This window comes from Arachis hypogaea, chromosome 11 (genome assembly GCF_003086295.3).
Source record: "Arachis hypogaea cultivar Tifrunner chromosome 11, arahy.Tifrunner.gnm2.J5K5, whole genome shotgun sequence".
NCBI classification, from domain to species: domain Eukaryota; kingdom Viridiplantae; phylum Streptophyta; class Magnoliopsida; order Fabales; family Fabaceae; genus Arachis; species Arachis hypogaea.
The window spans coordinates 67,179,557-67,200,965 of NC_092046.1; the positions used below are offsets into that span (position 1 = coordinate 67,179,557).

Sequence of the window (21,409 nt, forward strand, 5' to 3'; positions counted from 1 at the left end):
CATTTTTCGTTTCTTAGAGTCTAAACATGAAAGATTTCTAAGTTTGGTGTCTTACATGTTTTCTTTGGATCAAAAATTTTTCAAAAATATGTTCTTGATGTTCATCTTGACATTCAAAGTGTTCTTGGTGTTCATCTTGACATTCATATCATTCATGCATGCATTCATTGTTTTGATTCAAAATTTTCATGCATTGAGTCTTTTTGTTGTTTTTCTCTCTCATCATAAAAATTCAAAAATCAAAAAAATATCTTTCCCTTTTTCTCTCATCAAATTCAAAAATTTGGATTGACTTTTTCAAAAATTTTAAAATCAAATTGTTTCTCATGAGTCAAATCAAATTTTCAATTTGAAAATCTTATCTTTTTCAAAATCTTTTTCAAAAATCAAATCTTTTTCAAAATTTTTAGTTATTTTCGAAAATTCCAAAAATATTTTTCAAAAATCTTTTTCTTATTTTTATATCAAATTTTCGAAAATAACATAATCAATTAATGTTTTGATTCAAAAATTTGAAGTTTGTTACTTGCTTGTTAAGAAAGATTCAAACTTTAAGTTCTAGAATCATATCTTGTGATTTCTTATGAATCAAGTCATTAATTGAGATTTTAAAAATCAAATCTTTTTCAAAACTAATTTCTAAAATATCTTCTTATCTTACCTTTTTCAAAAAGTTGGTTTCAAAATATCTTTTCTAACCTCCTAACTTCTTATCTTTTCAAAAATTTGTTTCAACTAACTAACTAACTTTTTGTTTGTTTCTTAACTTTTTCAAAACTACCTAACTAACTCTCTTTCTCTCTAATTTTCGAAAATATCTTCCCTCTTTTTCAAAAATTTCTTTTTTATTAACTAATTATTTTTTATTTTTGATTTTAAAACTTTTTCGAAAAAAAAAAAATACTAACATTTTTCAAAAACCATTTTCGAAAATCACTAACTCTTTTTCAAAAATTATTTTCGAAAATTCTCCCTCTCCCATCCTATTCTATTTATTTATCCATTTACTAACATCTCATCTCACATCTCTGCCATCCTCACAGTTGTGTTTCTTTCTTTACATCAGATTCTTTGTCTCCCTCTTTTCTTCCACTCACAAAGGGATCCCTATACTGTGGTATAAAGGATCTCTATTATTATTGTTATTTTTCTGTGCCTTCTTCTTTGTCATATGAGCAGGAGCAAGGATAAGAACATTCTTGTGGAAGCAGATCCAGAACCTGAAAGGACTCTGAAGAAAAAATTAAGAGAAGCTAAAATACAACAATCCAGAGATAACCTTTCAGAAATTTTCGAACAGGAGAAGGAGATGGCAGCCAAAAATATTAATAATGTAAGGAAGATGCTTGGTGACTTTACTGCACCTAATTCCAATCTACATGGAAGAAGCATCTCCATTCCTGTCATTGGAGCAAACAACTTTGAGCTGAAACCTCAATTAGTTTCTCTGATGCAGCAGAACTGCAAGTTTCATGGACTTCCATCTGAAGATCCTTTTCAGTTCTTAACTGAATTCTTACAGATATGTGATACTGTTAAGACTAATGGAGTAGATCCTGAAGTCTACAGGCTCATGCTTTTCCCTTTTGCTGTAAGAGACAGAGCTAGATTATGGTTTGATTCTTAACCCAAAGACAGCCTGAACTCTTGGGATAAGCTGGTCACGGCTTTCTTAGCCAAGTACTTTCCTCCTCAAAAACTGAGCAAGCTTAGAGCTGATGTTCAAACCTTCAGACAAAAAGAAGGTGAATCCCTCTATGAAGCTTGGGAAAGATACAAACAGTTGACCAAAAAGTGTCCTTCTGACATGCTTTCAGAATGGACCATCCTGGACATATTCTATGATGGTTTATCTGAGCTATCAAAGATGTCACTGGACACTTCTGCAGGTGGATCCATTCACCTAAAGAAAATGCCTGCAGAAGCTCAAGAACTCATTGACATGGTTGCTAATAACCAGTTCATGTACACTTCTGAAAGGAATCCTATGAGTAATGGGACGCCTATGAAGAAGGGAGTTCTTGAAGTATGCCATATTGGCTCAGAACAAAATATTGACTCAGCAAGTCAATATGATCTCTCAGAGTCTAAATGGAGTGCAAGCTGCATCCAACAGTACTCAAGAGGCATCTTCTAAAGAAGAAGCTTATGATCCTGAAAACCCTGCAATAGCAGAGGTAAATTATTTAGGTGAACCTTATGGAAACACCTATAACTCATCATGGAGAAATCATCCAAATTTCTCATGGAAGGATCAAAAGCCTCAACAAGGCTTTAATAATGGTGGAAGAAACAGGTTTAGCAATAGCAAGCCTTTTCCATCATCCACTCAGCAACAGACAGAGAACTCTGAACAAAATACTTCTAATTTAGCAAATTTAGTCTCTGATCTATCTAAGGCCACTGTGAGTTTCATGAATGAAACAAGGTCTTCCATTAGAAATTTGGAAGCACAAGTAGGCCAGCTGAGTAAGAGGATCACTGAAATCCCTCCTAGTACTCTCCCAAGCAATACAGAAGAGAACCCAAAAGGAGAGTGCAAGGCCATTGACATAAGCACCATGGCCGAACCTACAAGGGGAGTGGAAGACGTGAATCCCAAGGAGGAAGACCTCCTGGGACGTCTAGTGATCAATAAGGAGCTTCCCTCTGAGGAACCAAAGGACTCTGAGGCTCATCTAGAGGCCCTAGAGATTCCATTGAACCTCCTTATGCCATTCATGAGCTCTGATGAGTATTCCTCTTCTGAAGAGAATGAGGATGTTACTGAAGAGTAAACTGCCAAGTTTCTTGGTGCAATCATGAAGCTGAATGCCAAATTATTTGGCATTGATACTTGGGAAGTTGAACCTCCCTTGTTCATCAATGAACTAAGTGATCTGGATCAACTGACATTGCCTCAGAAGAGACAGGATCCTGGAAAGTTCATAATACCTTGTACCATAGGCACCATGATCTTTAAGGCTCTGTGTGACCTTGGTTCAGGAATAAACCTCATGCCCCTCTCTGTAATAGAGAAACTGGGAATCTATGGGGTGCAAGCTGCTAAAATCTCATTAGAGATGGCAGACAGTTCAAGAAAACAGGCTTATGGACAAGTAGAGGACGTGTTAGTAAAGGTTGAAGGCCTTTACATCCCTGCTGATTTCATAGTCCTGGATACTGGAAAGGAAGAGGATGAATCCATCATCCTAGGAAGACCTTTCCTGGCCACAGCAAGAGCTGTGATTGATGTTGACAGAGGTGAAATAGTCCTTCAATGGAATAAGGACTCCCTTGTGTTTAAAACTCAAGGATCTCCCTCTGCAACCAAGGAGAGGAAGCAGAGAAAGCTTCTCTCAAAGCAGAGTCAAATAAAGCCCCCACAGTCAAACTCTAAGTTTGGTGTTGGAGAGTCTCAACAATGCTCTGAACATCTGTGAGGCTCCATGAGAGCCCACTGTCAAGCTATTTGACATTAAAGAAGCGCTTGTTGGGAGGCAACCCAATGTTTATTTATCTAACTCTATTATTCTTGTTTTTCATGTTTTCTTAGGTTTATGATCATGTGGAGTCACAAAATAAATATAAAAATTGAAAACAGAATAAAAAACAGCAGAAGAAAAATCCCACCTTGGAGGAGCATCTGTCTGGCGTTCAGCGCCAGAACAGAGCATGGTTCTGACGCTGAACGCCCAAAATGGGCAGCTTCTGGGCGCTGAACGCCAGAACAGGCATGGTTCTGGCGTTCAACGCCAGAAATGGCACACAAATGGGCGTTGAACGCCCAAAATGGCCACCAACCTGGCGCTGAACGCCCAGAGTTGTGTGCAAAGGCATTTTTACATGCCTAATGGGTGCAGGGATGTAAATCCTTAAACACCTCAGGATCTGTGGACCCCACAGGATCCACTCAGGACCTGTGGACCCCACAGGATCTACTCAGGATCTGTGGACCCCACAGGATCCCCACCTACCTCCACTCACTTCTTCTTACCATTTTCTTTCACACAACCCCATAAACACTCTTCCCCAAAAACCCTTCACCAATCACCTCAAACTCTCTTCCCCATCACCTCTTCACCACTCACATCCATCCACTCTTCCCCATAAACCTACCTCATAAACTCCACCTACCTTCAAAATTCAAAACAAATTTCCCACCCAAACCCACCCATATGGCCGAAACCTTCCCCCCCTCCCTTCCCTATATAAAGACCTCCATTCTTCATCAAATTCACACAACACACCCCTCTACACCCTTCTTGGCCGAAACCACATCTCCCTCTCCCTCTCCATATTTCTTCTTCTTCTTCTTCTTCTTCTATTCTTTTGTTTATTGCTTGAGGACGAGCAATATTCTAAGTTTGGTGTGGTAAAAGCATAAGCTTTTTGTTTTTCCATTACCATTGATGGCACCTAAGACCGAAGAATCCTCTAGAAAGGGGAAAGGGAAGACAAAAGCTTCCACATCCGAGTCATGGGAGATGGAAAGGTTCATCTCCAAAGCCCATCAAGACCACTTCTATGATGTTGTGGCCAAGAAGAACGTGATCCCTGAGGTCCCTTTCAAACTCAAAAGAAATGAGTATCCGAAGATCCGACATGAAATTCAAAGAAGAGGTTGGGAAGTTCTAACAAATCCCATCCAACAAGTCGGCATCCTAATGGTTCAAGAGTTCTATGCTAATGCATGGATCACCAAGAACCATGATCAAAGTAAGAACCCGGATCCAAAGAACTATGTTACAATGGTTCGGGGGAAATACTTAGATTTTAGTCCGGAGAATGTGAGGTTGGCGTTCAACTTGCCAAACATGGAAGAGAACGCACACCCCTACACTAGAAGGGTCAACTTTAATCAAAGGTTGGACCAAGTCCTTATGGAATATGCGTGGAAGGAGCTCAATGGAAGATTGACTCCAAAGGCAAGACGGTTCAACTAAGAAGATTGGACCTCAAGCCTATAGCTAGAGGATGGTTGGAGTTTATTCAATGCTCAATCATTCCCACTAGCAACCGGTCTGAAGTTACTATAGACCGGGCCATCATGATCCATAGTATCATGATTGGAGAAGAGGTGGAAGTTCATGAGATTATACCTCAAGAACTCTACAAGGTGGCTGACAAGTCCTCCACTATGGCAAGGTTAGCCTTTCCTCACCTCATTTGCCACCTATGCAATTCGGCTGGGATTGACATAGAGGGAGATATCCTCATTAAAGAGGACAAGCCCATCACTAAGAAAAAGATGGAGCAAGCAAGAGAGCCCAGTCATGGAGCTCAAGAGGCGCAAGAAGCTCATTTCCATGAGATCCCTGAGATGCCTCAAATGCATTTTCCTCCACAAAACTATTGGGAGCAAATCAACACCTCCCTAGGAGAATTGAGTTCCAATATGGGACAACTAAGGGTGGAACATCAAGAGCACTCTATCATGCTTCATGAAATAAGAGAAGACCAAAAAGCAATGAGGGAGGAGCAACAAAGACAAGGAAGAGACATAGAAGAGCTCAAGGACATCATTGGTTCCTCAAGAAGAAAACGCCACCATCACTAAGGTGGATTCATTCCTTGTTCTTATTTCTTCTGTTTTTCGTTTTCTATGTTATGTGCTTATCTATGTTTGTGTCTTCATTACATGATCATTAGTAGTTAGTAACTTTGTCTTAAAGTTATAAATGTCCTATGAATCCATCACCTCTCTTAAATGAAAAATGTTTTAATTCAAATGAACAAGAAGTACATGAGTTTCGAATTCATCCTTGAACTTAGTTTAATTATATTGATGTGGTGACAATGCTTCTTGTTTTCTGAATGTATGCTTGAACAGTGCATATGTCTTTTGAAGTTGTTGTTTAAGAATGTTAAATATGTTGGCTCTTGAAAGAATGATGACTAGGAGACATGTTATTTGATAATCTGAAAAATCATAAAAATGATTCTTGAGGCAAGAAAAAGCAGCAAAGAACAAAGCTTGCAGAAAAAAAAAATAAAAATAGGCAAAAAAAAATAGAAAATAAATAGAAAGAAAAAGCAAGCAGAAAAAGCCAAAAGCTCTTAAAACCAAGAGGCAAGAGCAAAAAGCCAATAACCCTTAAAACCAAAAGGCAAGGGCAAATAAAAAAGATCCCAAGGCTTTGAGCATCAGTGGATAGGAGGACCTAAAGGAATAAAATCCTGGTCTAAGCGGCTAAACCAAGCTGTCCCTAACCATGTGCTTGTGGCGTGTAGGTGTCAAGTGAAAACTTGAGACTGAGCGGTTAAAGTCAAGGTCCAAAGCAAAAAAAGAGTGTGCTTAAGAACCCTGGACACCTCTAATTGGGGACTTTAGCAAAGCTGAGTCACAATCTGAAAAGGTTCACCCAATTATGTGTCTGTGGCATTTATGTATCTGGTGGTAATACTGGAAAACAAAGTGCTTAGGGCCACGGCCAAGACTCATAAAGAAGTTGTGTTCAAGAATCATCATACTGAACTAGGAGAATCAATAACACTATCTGAACTCTGAGTTCCTATAGATGCCAATCATTCTGAACTTCAATGGATAAAGTGAGATGCCAAAACTATTCAAGAGGCAAAAAGCTATAAGTCCCGCTCATTTGATTAAAGCTATGTTTCATTGATAGTTTGGAATTTATAGTATATTCTCTTCTTTTTATCCTATTTGATTTTCAGTTGCTTGGGGACAAGCAACAATTTAAGTTTGGTGTTGTGATGAGCGGATAATTTATACGCTTTTTGACATTATTTTTAGTATGTTTTTAGTAGGATCTAGTTACTTTTAGGGATGTTTTCATTAGTTTTTATGTTAAATTCACATTTCTGGACTTTACTATGAGTTTGTGTGTTTTTCTGTGATTTCAGATATTTTCTGGCTGAAATTGAGGGACTTGAGCAGAAATCAGATTTAGAGGTTGAAGAAGGACTGCTGATGCTGTTGAATTCTGACCCCCCTGCACTCAAAGTGAATTTTCTGGAGCTACAGAACTCGAAATGGCGCGCTTCTAATTGCGTTGGAAAGTAGACATCCAGGGCTTTTCAGCAATATATAATAGTCCATACTTTGGCCAATATTAGACGACGTAAACTGGCGTTCAACGCTAGCTTTCTAACCAAATCTGGCGTCCAGCGCCAGAAAAGGAGCCAAAACCAGAGTTGAACACCCAAACTGGCACAAAAGCTGGCGTTCAACTCTAAGAGGGACCTCTACACGTGCAACACTTAAGCTCAGCCCAAACACACCAAGTGGGCTCCGGAAGTGGATTTATGCATCAATTACTTACTCATGTAAACCCTAGTAGCTAGTTTATTATAAATAGGACCTTTTACTAGTCTTTTTGACCGTCCTGGATCCTGGATTGTATTTTGATCCTGTGATCACGTTTTAGGGGGCTGGCCATCTCGGCCATGCCTGGACCTTCACTTATGTATTTTCATACGGTAGAGTTTCTACACTCCATAGATTAAGGTGTGGAGCTCTGCTGTTCCTCAAAGATTAATGTAAAGTACTACTATTTTCTATTCAATTCATCTTATTTCACTTCTAAGATATCCATTCGCACCCAAGAACGTGATGAAGGTGCTGATTATGTGTGACGCTCATCACCATTCTCCCCTATGAACACGTGCCTGACAAACACTTCCGTTCTACATGAAATAAGCTAGAATGAATATCTCTTAGATCTCCGAACCAGAATCTTCGTGGCGTAAGCTAGAATGATGGCGGCATTCAAGAGAATCCGGAAAGTCTAAACCTTGTCTGTGGTATTCTGAGTAGGATTCAATGATTGAATGACTGTGACGAGCTTCAAACTCGCGATCGTTGGGCGTTAGTGACAAACGCAAAAGGAGGGTGAATCCTATTCCAGCATGATCGAGAACCGACAGATGATTAGCGGTGCTGTGACAGAGCATGTGAGCATATTTTTCACTGAGAGGAGGGGATGTAGCCACTGACAACGGTGATGCCCTTGCATAAAGCCAGCCATGGAAAGGAGTAAGACTGACTGGATGAAGATAGCAGGAAAGCAGAGGTTCAGAGGAACGAAAGCATCTCCATTCGCTTATCTGAAATTCTCACCAATGAATTACATAAGTATTTCTATCCCTATTCTATCAATTATTATTCGAAAACACCATTATCAATTTATATCTGCCTAACTGAGATTTGCAAGGTGACCATAGCTTGCTTCATACCAACAATCTCCGTGGGATTCGACCCTTACTCACGTAAGGTATTACTTGGACGACCCAGTGCACTTGCTGGTTAGTTGTATCGAAGTTGTGAACCATGGTATTGGCACCATGTTCTTGGCGCCATTGCCAGGGAAAGAAAGAGCCATGAATTTTACATAATTAAAGTGTAATCACGATTACACGTACCAAGTTGCTCACGTTGCCAGGGATTGTTTGAGCCTGGACATCACAATTTCGTGCACCATATCTCATGACATTTTAGATCTGAACTTTGTACTCTTTGACGGCATGAGTCTCTAAACTCCATTGTTGGGGGTGAGGAGCTCTGCTGTGTCTCGATGAATTAATGCAAGTATTTCTGTTTTCCATTCAAACATGCGTGTTCCTATCTAAGATATTCATTTGCACTTCAATATGAATGTGATGAACGTGACAATCATCATCATTCCTCCACGAACGCGTGCCTGACAACCACTTACGTTCCACTATAGAATGAATGAATATCTCTTAGATCTCTTAATCAGAATCTTCGTGGTATAAGCTAGATTGATGGCGGCATTCATGAGAATCCGGAAAGTCTAAACCTTGTCTGTGGTATTCCGAGTAGGATTCTGGGATTGGATGACTGTGACGAACTTCAAACTCGCGAGTGCTGGGCGTAGTGACAGACGCAAAAGGATAGTAAATCCTATTCCGGTATGACCGAGAACCTGCAGATGATTAGCCGTGCGGTGATAGCGCACTTGGACCCTTTTCACTGGAAGGATGGATGGTAGCCATTGACAACGGTGATCCACCAACACACAGCTTGCCATAGAAGGACGTGCGTGCGTGAATCAGAAGACAGAGGAAAGCAGAGATTCAGAAGACAAAGCATCTCCAAAACTCCAACATATTCTCCATTACTGCATAACAAGTAACCTTTAACCCATGCTCTATCGTTTATTCGCAATTCACTTGATAAATATAATTGACTTCCTGACTAAGAATTGCAAGATAACCATAGATTGCTTCAAACCAACAATCTCCGTGGGATTCGACCCTTACTCACGTAAGGTATTACTTGGACGACCCAGTGCACTTGCTGGTTAGTGGTACGAGTTGTAAAAAGTGTGATTTACAATTCGTGCACCAGCCGACTTCATCACGTCGGTCCCTTTTAAGTTATTTTTAGTAATCCTCTTTTTTGGACCTTTGTCAGGTCTCTTTTAGGGATTACTTTTTATAACTTTTTTGTTCTGGGCCGACTTCATCACGTCGGTCCCTTTTAAGTAATTTTTAGTAATCCTCTTTTTTAGGGCTGGCCAGGCCTCTTTTCAGGGATTTACTTTTTATAACTTTGGTTATTGTGGTCGACTGGTCCGACTTCTTTACGTCGGCCGGTCTTTAAGTTATTTTTAGCAACCCATTTTTATTAAGACCTCGTCAGGTCCTTTCTATGGATTACTTTCGATAACTTCTTGCATTATTCTGTTTTTTTCGCCTTTTCATCTTTGCCGATTTTGTAGAAATTGGGTTTGATCCCCGTTTAGTTGACCTTTTGATGAATTTGGTTTTCATCTTTGTTGGTCTTTACCTTGATCGTACAGTGGATTTGATTTTCACTTTCTGCCGATCTGTAGCTTTATAATCGGGCGATGAATTTTTTGCGTTTCAGATTAATGCGTCTTGTAAAAGAGGATTTGTAGAGAATCTGAAAAAACTTTATTCAAGATAGAAAATATGCAAATATATACATGTGGGTATTATTCCCTTTAAGTCGGACGGTTTGTAGATCTTGGCCTGGCGCCTCCTTAAATAACCTTTTCAGGAAAAAGAGTGCACCTTATCCTAAGATCCTTATTACCTCTAACTATAATACCTTCGTAGGTTGCAGGCGTGCCATGACCTAGGAAGCTCTCGCCCTTCGAGTTCGGACAGTCTGTAGTAGCCCTTTCCAAGTACTTCTATTACTAGGTAGGGTCATTTCCAGTTTGCTGCCAGCTTTTCTTCTCCAGGTCGAGTTGTTCCGATATCATTTTGGATTAGGACGAGGTCGTTCTTGGCAAAATCTCGTGGCACTACCTTTTGATTGTATCTTGAAGCCATTCGACGTTTTAATGCCTCTTCCTTGATCCGAGCTCTTTCTCAGATTTCTAGAAGTAGGTTGAGTTCTTCCCTTTGAAGTTAGGAGTTGGTCTCTTCACTGTAGTGGATCACTCTGGGCGATCCTTCTTCGACCTCCACTGGGATCATTGCCTCCATCCTGTAAGCCAACTGGAAAGGTGATTCCTTTGTGGTGGAGTGTGGAGTTGTCCGATATGCCCATAGGACTTGTGGGAGCTCTTCAGCCCAGGCTCCCTTTGAATCCTGTAATCTTTTTAGCCCGGCTAATACGACTTTGTTAGCAGTTTCTGCTTGTCCATTGGCCTGGTGGTGTTCTATGGATGTGAATTGGTGTTTTATGTTTAGATCGGCCACCAATTTTCTGAAGCCTGCATCTGTGAATTAAGTGCCATTGTCTGTGGTGATGGAGTATGGAACCTTAAACCTTGTGACAATATTTCTATATTGGAATTTTGACTTCTTTGAGCAGTGACGTTAGCTAGGGGTTCCGCCTTAATCTATTTGGTGAAATAGTTTACTCCCACTATGAGGAATTTGACTTGTCCTGATCCTTGAGGGAAGGGTCTGAGAAGATTGAGTCCCCATTTTGCAAATGGCCAGGGTGAGGTTACGCTGATGAGCTCCTCTGGCGGAGCGATGTGAAAGTTGGCATGTTTCTGACATGGTGGACAAGTCTTCACGAATTCTGTTGCTTCATTTTGTAAAGTCGGCCAATAAAATCCGGCTCGAAGTACTTTTTGGTAAGTTCCTATGCTCCGAGATGGTTGCCACAGATGCCACTGTGTACTTCTTCTAAAACTTCTTTTGTGTTGGAAGTCGGCACACATTTTAATAGTGGTGTCGAAATCCCTCTCTTGTATAGAGTATTATTTATGATGGTGTAGTATTGTGCCTCCTGTTTTAACCTCTTTGCCTCCTTCTTATCTGTAGGGAGTGTTTCTATTTTGAGGTAATTAATTATGGGAGTCATCCATCCTTGATCCAGACCTGTTATGGCTAGGATCTTTTCTTCTTTCGAGATTGACAGGTTCTGCAGCATCTCTTGGATGAGACTTCTATTGTTGCCCCCTGGTTTGGTGCTGGCTAATTTTGAGAGTGCATCAGCTCGAGCATTCTATTCTCGGGGTATGTGGCAGACCTCATATTCCCCGAGTTGTTCGAGCTGTTCCTTGGTTTTGTCCAAGTACTTTTTCATGATGGGATCCTTGGCTTGGTAACTCCCTGCTATTTGTGAAGTGACCACCTGTGAGTCGCTGAAGATGATAAGCTTTTAAGCTCCAACCTCCTTAGCCAGCTTCAAACCAGCTAGTAGTGCCTCACACTCAGCTTGGTTGTTTGAGGCAGGAAACCCGAATTTGAGGGAAAGTTCGATTTGGGTTCCCTGGTCGCTTTCAATTATCACACCCGCGCCACTTCCGGTTTTGTTTGAGGAACCGTCTACATAGAGATTGATGATTGGAATTTTGTGGTTTAGAATTCACAATAAATTCTCGTTGCAATATAGTTTCTAAACCAACAATAGTCCTTTCATACAAAAATTGTGTTTGTCACAGGTACAAACCCCTAAATTTATAAACCGAAGTATTAAACCTCGGGTCGTTCTCCCTAGGAATTGCAATAAAGTGTCCTTGTTATTGGTTATGAAGTATCTTTGGGGTTTTTGAGGTAGGAGACAAGTAATGTAAAATGCAATGAAAATAAACTAACAACTATGAAGATTGATCATGTGCATGTGACTCCTCCCACCTTTGATTGTCCCATCCTTGATACACATCCTCATTGAAGCTTCCGTTGCCTACAACATAGTTAGAACCAAACTCATAGCCAAAATGAGAATTCATGATAACAAGAGAAAAGGAAAATAAAATCAAATAAGAAACAAAGAAAACCAAATCCTAAAACTAGCAAGAGCTAACAAAAGCAAACATATTCACACTATTCACATATATACAATAACCAATAACACAACACCATTGCAACTCCCCGGCAACGGCGCCATTTTGATGATTGGACTTTTGTGTTGTTTAGAATTTTACAAATGAAATCTCGTTGTAAAGTATAGTTTCTAAACTAACCATAATCCTTTCATATAAAAATTTGTTTGTCACAAGTACAAACCCCTAAAATCTATAAACCGAAGTATTCAAACCTCGGGTCGTTCTCCCTAGGAATTGTAATAAAGTGTCCTTGTTATTGGTTATAAAGTATTTTGGGGTTTTTGGGATAAGAGACATAAAATGTAAATGGCAATGAAAATAAACTAACAACTAGAAAGTTCTTGGCAAGGTTGTGAGAATTAGAAATTCTATCCTAGTTATCCTCCTCAATTGTGACCACAATTATCCATTGCTACCACTTAGTTAACCTCTAACTATGAAGAAAAGTCAAGTAGATGAATCAACTTGATTCCACAAGTCCTAGCCAACTCCCAAGGGAAAGACTAGCTTTAGTGGTATCTAAACCAATTAGCAACTTCTAATTATCAATCAACAAAGAAATTAGATAACTCAAGCGTCACTAATTACTCTACCAAAGCCAAGAGGAATAAAATCTACACTAAAATCCAACCAAGCATTTTATCAAACACTTGGAAGGCATAAAAAGAAAGCATAGTAAAATTGCAAGGAAAGTAAATCTACACTACTCAATTGCAAGGAATTAAACAACAACAAATCAAATGAACAATAAAGGAACATGAATCATAAATTGCATTAAAGGAAAATGGAAGAACAAAAATGCATCAACATAAAAGTAGAGAATTACATGAATTAAATACAAAATTAAAGAGAGGAAGAGTAGAGGAACAAGAATTGATAGAAGAAAAGTAAATCAAAGCATGAATTAAACCCAGATCTAAGAAATCCTAATCTAGATCTAAAACCTAATCCTAATCCTAGAGAGAAGTGAGAGCTTCTCTCTCTAAAACTAACTAAAACTAAACTAATGAGTGAAAGTGTCTAAAAGTCCTTGATTCCCCTTCAATCCTTGGCTTAAATAGCATCAGAAATGAGTTGGATTGGGCCCACAAGGCTTCTAAAATCGCTGGCCACGGGTTGCATTAAGTGAAGTATGTGCCACCATCGGCGCGTCCGCGCACCGTGCGTGTGCGCGCCCCTATGCGCAAATGCAACTATGGCAAATCTTATATAATTTCGAAGCTCCGGATGTTAGATTTCCAACGCAACTAGAACCGCATCATTTGGACCTCTGTAGCTCAAGTTATGGCCGATTAAGTGCAAAGAGGTCGGCTTGACAGCTTTTGCGATTCCTTCATTTCTTCATGAGTTCTCCATTTTTACATGCTTTTCCTTCATTCCCTTGATCCAATCTTTGCCTCCTAAATCTGAAATCACTTAACAAACATATCAAGGCATCTAATGGAATCAAAGGTAAATCAAGATTAAACAATTAAGGACCTAAAAAGCATGTTTTCACTCTTAAGCACAATTAAAGGAGAATTTACAAAACCATGCTATTTTATTGAATAAATGTGAGGAAAGGTTATTAAAATGCTCTAAATTCATCACAAGATAGACCCTAAATATGGGGTTTATCAGAGATTCCATTCTGTAGGGATTTTCGGGGTATCTGTAAATTCTGCAATGAAGTCGGCCAAATATTGCGATTTGATGGCTGTCCGAGCTTCATATTGAAGGTCGAATTCGGACAACTCGACTGCCCATTGTAAGATTCTTCCTGCTAAATCTGTTTTCTGCAGAATGCCTTTTAGGGGCTGGTTGGTCTGAACCCTGATAATGTGGGCTTGGAAATATGGACGAAGTCATCGAGATGTTAATATGAGAGCATAGGCGAATTTTTCTATTTTTTGGTAGTTCAGTTCGGATCCTTGTAGTGCTTTGCTGATGAAGTATATAGGTTGTTGCCCACTGTCGTCTTCTCGGACCTGTGTTGAGGCTACTGCCCGACTTCCTACTGTGAGGTACAATATAAGTGGTTCTCCTTCTCGTGGCCGAGTTAGGATAGGTGGTTGTCCCAGGAACCTTTTGAAATCTTGGAAGGCCTGCTCGCACTCCGTTGTCTATTCGAACCTCTTTCCCTTCCTTAGAGTGGCGTAGAAGGGTAGAGATCTTATTGTCGATCCGGCTAGAAATCTGGACAAGGCTGCCAATCTTCCATTGAGTTGTTGTACCTCTTTGACGCAAGTCGGACTCTTCATGCCGAGTATGGCCCGGCATTCATCTGGATTCACCTCGATTCCTCTTTGTGTGAGCATAAAACCCAAGAATTTTCCAGCTTCTACTGCGAAGGTGCATTTTGTAGGTTAAGTCGCATGCCATGCCTTCTTATAGTGTTGAATACTTGGGTGAGGTCGGACAGGAACGTCTCTTCACTTTGTGTCTTTATTAACATGTCGTCCACGTAGACTTCCATGATTTTTCCGATGTGGTATGCAAAGACCTTATTCATTAATCTTTGATAAGTAGCTCCTACGTTTTTGAGTCTGAAAGGCATGACGATGTAGCAGTAGTTTGCTTGTGGGGTTAAAAATGAAGTTTTCTCTTGATCGGGTGGGTACATCGGGATTTGATTGTATCCCGAATAGGCGTCCATAAACGAGAGGTATTTGTATCCAGAGGAGGCATCCACCAGAGCGTCGATACTTGGGAGTGGATAAGGATCCTTTGGGTAGGCTTTGTTGAGATCAGTGTAGTCGGTGCACATCCGCCACTTCCCATTTAATTTTTTCACCAAGACGACGTTAGCTGGCCATAGCGGGTACTTGACTTCTCTTATGAATCCTACCTCCAGTAGAGCTTGTACCTGTTCTTCCACAGCTTGGGATCGTTCTGGTCCAAGCTTTCTACGTCTCTGCTGTACTGGCCGAGATCCTGGATAAACTGCCAGCTTGTGGCACATCAACTTAGGGTCTATGCCCGGCATGTCTGCGGCTTTCCTTGCAAAGAGGTCGACATTGTCTCTTAAGAACTGTATGAGCGACTCTTTTATGTCTCCTTTTAGGATTGTGCCGATATTGGTTATTTTGTCTAAGGCATCTCTGATCTGGACTTTTTCTACTTTGCCTTTGGGTTGTGGATGGAGTTCTTCCGGCCCTCGAACTCCACCAAGTTCGATGGTGTGGAATGTAACGTCCCGTCCAGCAAAATACCTTGCTTAAGTCAGGGTATTTCTACTAGAAGGAACATTACGTAACCTTCTCTAGTATTAACTACTTAATTATCGAGCCTTTGTATCGAGTTTGCTTTTCAGTTTTAAGAAAAGTTCAGAAAATTTTGTTTTAATTCATTAAAGTCATGTTTCAAAGATTTCCAACAAATAATAATCACATAAATATTATTCATAATAATTCTTATACAAAAAAAAAAACAAATGAAATTCAAATTCAATATACTAAACCTACCCCTCTATGTAAAATAAAATCTCAAGGGATAACAGTGGGGGGACTCTATGAAAGCAAGTAAAACCATAAAGAAAACCTACTAATCGCTCGCAGCTTCAAATTGTGTCTTCAAACCTGTGTCATTGAAAGGGTGGAAAATTTGGGGGTGAGAACCAAACCACATGTTCTCAGTAGAGGTAGAGAAGGCCGTGAAAGTAAAGAATAAAACGCAAATAGTTAATTTCATTTAGAAATATTTAAAAGAAAACTGTTTTCATTTGCAGTGATCTTTACTCGCCTTATAAACCTTTTATTTTGAAAACCAACGGCATAACATTCAAAAATCCAAAATCTTATAAAGCATCAGTTAATTATCCAAAATTCTAAACCCATATTTTCCTTTATAAAAATCTTGAAAAGCTTTCCTAGACTGTATGAATGACTAATCTGTTCCAAGCATAGGTTCATTAAGTTTATGCTGAACCAGCTCAATTTTTCATACTTACTAAACCTCAAACACAACTCAATCATGGCCTCAGGCCCAAGCAATTCAACCAACACCCAATTCACCACAACCTAACCAATTAGTTACAAACACAAGTAATGAGGTTCAAACACAATCAAGAGCAATTATATCAAGTATAGCAATTAGCAGTTAACAGAATTATTCACTTAGGCAAACCAATTACAATATACACACCCAAACAATGTCACATAGATGCATATGATGAATGTCTAGTCCTAGTGCAGGTAATGAGCTCATCTGTCGATTTCTACCCGCTCCCGACGTAACCCAACATTACTAGCCAGATATGGCTTTCCTGTTGGCTATACCCCTGTGTACAGGAAATAACCCCACTGCCACCACAGGGGTCCACTGCACGCAAGAAATAACACATCTGCCACTGCAAGGATGTATGCCGACACACCTTCTGTATACAGGAAATAACCCCTCTGCCACTACAGAAATAGAACAGGTGGTCACGGTACTTCTGTAGCAGGAAATAACCCCTCTGCCTTACAGAATTAAAATATGGATCTGTACCGCAGGAAAGCGTTCTCAGTGGTCACACCACTATCTATCTGACTGCCTCAATGTAGCAAATCATCACATAATCATTCTCATTACCATCATTCATTATCATTCTCATTATTCATCATCACTTTCATGTTCTTATGCAGTACCACTTTCTTTCTTTGTTCAGTCATACTATACAAACTTTACATCTTTCCTTTTTCTTTCATAATTGTAAATACGCAAGCGGGACAAGACCCATGCCCTTGCCAACAATCTCGTATACCAAATAATCTCTTCTTAAAAGAATCATTGAAGTTTTTATCATTAAATAAGCCTTAAATATTGATTTTGATTAAATCCTTATACTTTTATAAAAATTTGGACATAATCTTCTTTAAAAATAGGACTTAGCCACCCTTACGGGTCCCAACCAACCAATTTACCAAACTCTTTTCAACCTTTCCAATATCAAATCAGTTCAGAATCAAACAAATTCCAACATTGAATCAGCCATATAACGCTAAGGTTCAACCTTAATTTTATGAACTCATAACTCTCACTCAGACATTCTCAATACTCTATCTTCTTTTCTGTTTTTCATATAGCAAATAAACTCGGAATTGCGCAAACTTTATGTCCAGGCGTTCATCTTGAAATAAGCTTTCTAACACACCAAAGTTTATAATTTTTTGGTTTTTCTAGCCTTAGGAATAGAGGAGAAACTGTGACTGCTCTGCAGTGCGTAAACCTAGAAAAATAGCAGCACTATGTGATATTCAAAATTCAATATAAAATCTAAGTTAAATCCATTGACTTTAAAAATGAATGTAGTTCAACTTCATTCTTCTAGGTTTCTTTCTCAATTAGTTCTGAGTTAATACCATTTTTAATGAAGAAGTTACATAACCTGGAACTTAAGGAAAAATGAGTCAAAATCTGTTTTAGAAACCAATAAGCTTAGTACCTTTCAATTTGAATGTCTTTTATTACAAAACTCCAATTAAGCTAAATTTTGGTTTGAGAATTCTTAGCTCATCCAGAAATAAGTGTGTCTTAGTTACAACCCAATTGCTATTCAATTTTAAGAGTTACAAGCATTGGAAGTTGGTGCATAGCTTGCTAAAATCTGTTTCTTTTCAGCTTTGACCACCAATATTCAAAAATTCACAACTCCCAATCCTAAACTCCTAAAATTCTGAAGTTTTAGAGAAATAAAGCAAGTTAATCAAATTTTATAAAAAAATTAGTTTCACTCCAAAAATCAACTCGTAGAAGTCGCAGAAAGACAAACAAGTTGCTGCCCTGTTTAACCTTTTCTGCTGCAGGACAGATTTAACAACCCAACTTTAAAAATATTTCATAAATTGTATATTCAACAAGAATGTCCCAAATTTTCCAGTTTAGTTTCTTATATTCCAAAGTTTAACCTAGACTTGGTCTCATACAATTTCGATCATTACATAATCAGTTATAGCTTTTCAAAGTTGCTGACTTAGTTTAGAAATTATGCAGAAAATCAGATTTTAGAATTCAACTTTGAAAAATCATAACTAATTCTCTAGTTGATACGAAACCTTCAAAATTGAATATTATTAACTATACTTGTTGTAGTTCGATTAGATTTTAATCCCATAATTTTCCAATTTCTATTAAGTTGAGGGTTCACTTTCAAAGTTGCCATTTAATTTCAAAACTCAAACTTTGCAGCAAGCAATTCAACATCTCAAATTCAATCTTTTAAACATTCTCTAAACCCAATTCCAATCAATCATCAACTAAATCCATCACCAATAAAATAATAATATAACCAACTCAATAGCAACAAATCCAACATAATCCATCAGGATTCAGCATTCCGTCAAACAGTTCACAATCCACATAATCAATCAATATCACTAATCAATAATTCTAGTCACACTTCATATGCACAATTCAACATCCATATCATCAATTAATCACTCACAACAATTAAACCTATTTGCAATTTACTCAATAAACCTTGTGGACATTCTTAAATTAAAACCGTTTGATTAAACCCCCTACCTCGATGTCGTGATTAAAAGAACCCGGAGGCGGGATTAAAACAAGGCAGCTGGCTGGACCAATACTAGCTATGCAACAGTTTCAATCAAGATAGCAGCGGTGTTAGCTCCCACAACAGTGATCATGGTTGCAACAAAACGAAGATTTCAAATTCAATAGAATCGAAAGCAGAAGCAGCTCTGGAAATTTAAAACAGAGCACAGGCCAAATTTGAATTAAAACAAGAACAAGCAGTTTAATAAGGAATTGGCAGAATAAGGCGTGCAATTGGAGCAGAAATAAGGAAAAAGGCTAACCCAGGCCAATGGATGTTGAACCTAATTATAACGGAAGCAGGGCAGCAGCGATTCCTAACAACACCCCGCGGTGGTTTCGGCAGCAGCAACACCCTGCCAGTGGCTCCATTGAGACAAGCTCCAACAAACACAATATAGCCAAGAACATCAGAGGCAGATACAAAGTATTTACAGAGTGACAAGGGTTAAGAGATAGTGGTTCTCATGGCTAGGGCTTAACTGAACCACTAATGATGGCAACGACTAAAGATTCCGGCGGCGGCGGCAGAGGAAAGGTCCCTCCTCTGTGCGTCACTCTCTCACACGTCTCGCCCTTCTCCTCTGCGACAACATCAACGAGACCTCCTCTCCACCATTCAGTCTGTCCCAGCTACGGTGGCGACTTTCATCAAAGGCAGCAGCAGCGATGGAACCTCCCTCTCCTTTCACACGGTGCTTCTCTACCACAATCGCTCTCTCCTCTCACATTCGTCGTTCTTCCCCTTCCTGTGCGGCAATAACGGCGGCGGCGCTGGCGGAGAGCAGACCACCACCGAGTGCTTCCCTTCTTTCTCCTCTCCTCTTCTTCCCCTTCGTCCTTCCCTCCTCTGGCCGTTCCCTTTTCTCCCTCTCTGTTTAATTTCAGAGGATGTGGTATACGTTTGTTTTGGGAGCAAGTGGTAAAGAATAAAGGAACGTGGATCATTAGGAAAAGGATGAGTGGCAGTGTGCGTGTGTTAGTGTAATTGGTTAGGGAGTATACGTATTAGATAATAACAGTACGTATAAAATAAGAAACATAAGACTAGAAAAAATATATACGAGTAATTTAACAATTTTACAAAACATTTATGATATAGGATAACAATTTAGAATTCAAATACAATGCTATAAATATTACTTTTAAAACGCATAAGATTTTATTCTATCAATCCATTAACGAGCCCAAATAATTATTTCTAATTTAAATTATAAAATAAGTATACTAATCACATTTTATAAAATACAGTTAAACTCGAAATATTAATTATCTAAATTAAATCATAATCTTTCATTATTTTTCTATCATTGAGACTTTAATTTTAATTTATATAAAATAACTAATTAAAATAAAAGTTGTACATAAATATTAATTGACATAAACTTAGAGTATTTACAAAAATCTATTTAATCATTTCTAATAAATTAATCTCTAAGAGCTTTAAACTAATAAAATAAATCATAATTTATTCATACTAAAAGTTAGTTAAATTAAATTATACAATTCTTTCTTATTTTTCAATTACTAAAATTATACAAAATATTCAATTATATAAAATTACTTAAGAATCTTATTTGATTTGAAATGAAATTATCTCCGAATCTATTTAATTATTTCTAATAAAATAAAGTCATAATCTATTCATATTTCGATTTTCAAAAATGTGGGATGTTACATGGAATTCTTCTCCTCTGCCTCTGAGGTTTATACTTTCGTTATAACAGCGGCGCGCGGTCTTCTGGTCTGCTTTTATTGTAGCTATTCCTTATGTGGTTGGAAACTTCATGCACAGGTGTGGAGTCGAGACTATTGTGCCTGATGACATGTCACCATGTCATGTTTTTCTATGTTTTTTCATACAAGAAATTTATGATTAGTGCTTAAATATTGCATTCTTTGGTGCTTAAATGGTATATTTCTTTGATCTTTTAATTTTATAAATCTTGTAGGAAATAAGAAGAAAAAGAAGCAAAGAAGCACAAAATAAGTTAAAAAGGAGAAAAAAGAGCTTTGGGGCACGCTTTGAAGTTGGAGCACACTTTGGAGGCTTAGGCCACGCTTTTAAAAGCGTGGCCCATGACCAAATCAAGGAAGAGAAGCGTGGCCCAAAGGAAGAAAAGCGTAGCTCAAAACAAGGAGCAAGAGCACAAAGCTCTTGCCGAGAGCTTTAGAGCTCTTGTAGAGAGCTTTACTTCAAATAATCAAAAGCCAAGCTCTTGCTAAGAGCTTAAAAGCTCTTGCCCAAGAGCTTTTTCGAGCTTCTTCACGGAAAAATCAAGGAAAATGAGCTTGGAAGCAAAAATTTTGGCTAAGTTAAACTTGGGCGCTCACAGCATGACCATGCCTCCTTCAAAGGGCTATAACTTGAGCTACAAATATCCGATTGATGTGCTTCTAGTTGCATTGGAAAGCTGACATTCAGAGCTTTCCAACGATATATGGCAATTCATATTTGGCAAAGAATTGAGGCACGAGTGAGAGGCATCTTTAAGGGCCAAAAACAAGCGAAAATGAATCAAAGTGCTTCCACCAGGATTCGAAGAGGGAGACCAAGGGAAGCAAGGAAGTAGCGCTCTCCTTGAGAGCTTTATCGTGGGTCTCCTCATGAAAATATAAGAAAAAGGCTCACAAAATGCTTCCATCATGGTTCAAACTTGGAGTTTCTCTCC

General features: G+C 38.8%; 1 non-coding gene across 1 annotated transcript; it reads right to left on the minus strand.

Annotated features, from left to right (window-relative positions):
- Window positions 1-1,705: 1,705 nt before the first annotated feature.
- LOC112724986 (small nucleolar RNA R71) lies at window positions 1,706-1,813 on the minus strand. The gene has a single exon (XR_003164121.1). It is a non-coding gene; the product is annotated as a small nucleolar RNA R71 (small nucleolar RNA).
- Between the last annotated feature and the right edge of the window lie 19,596 nt (window positions 1,814-21,409).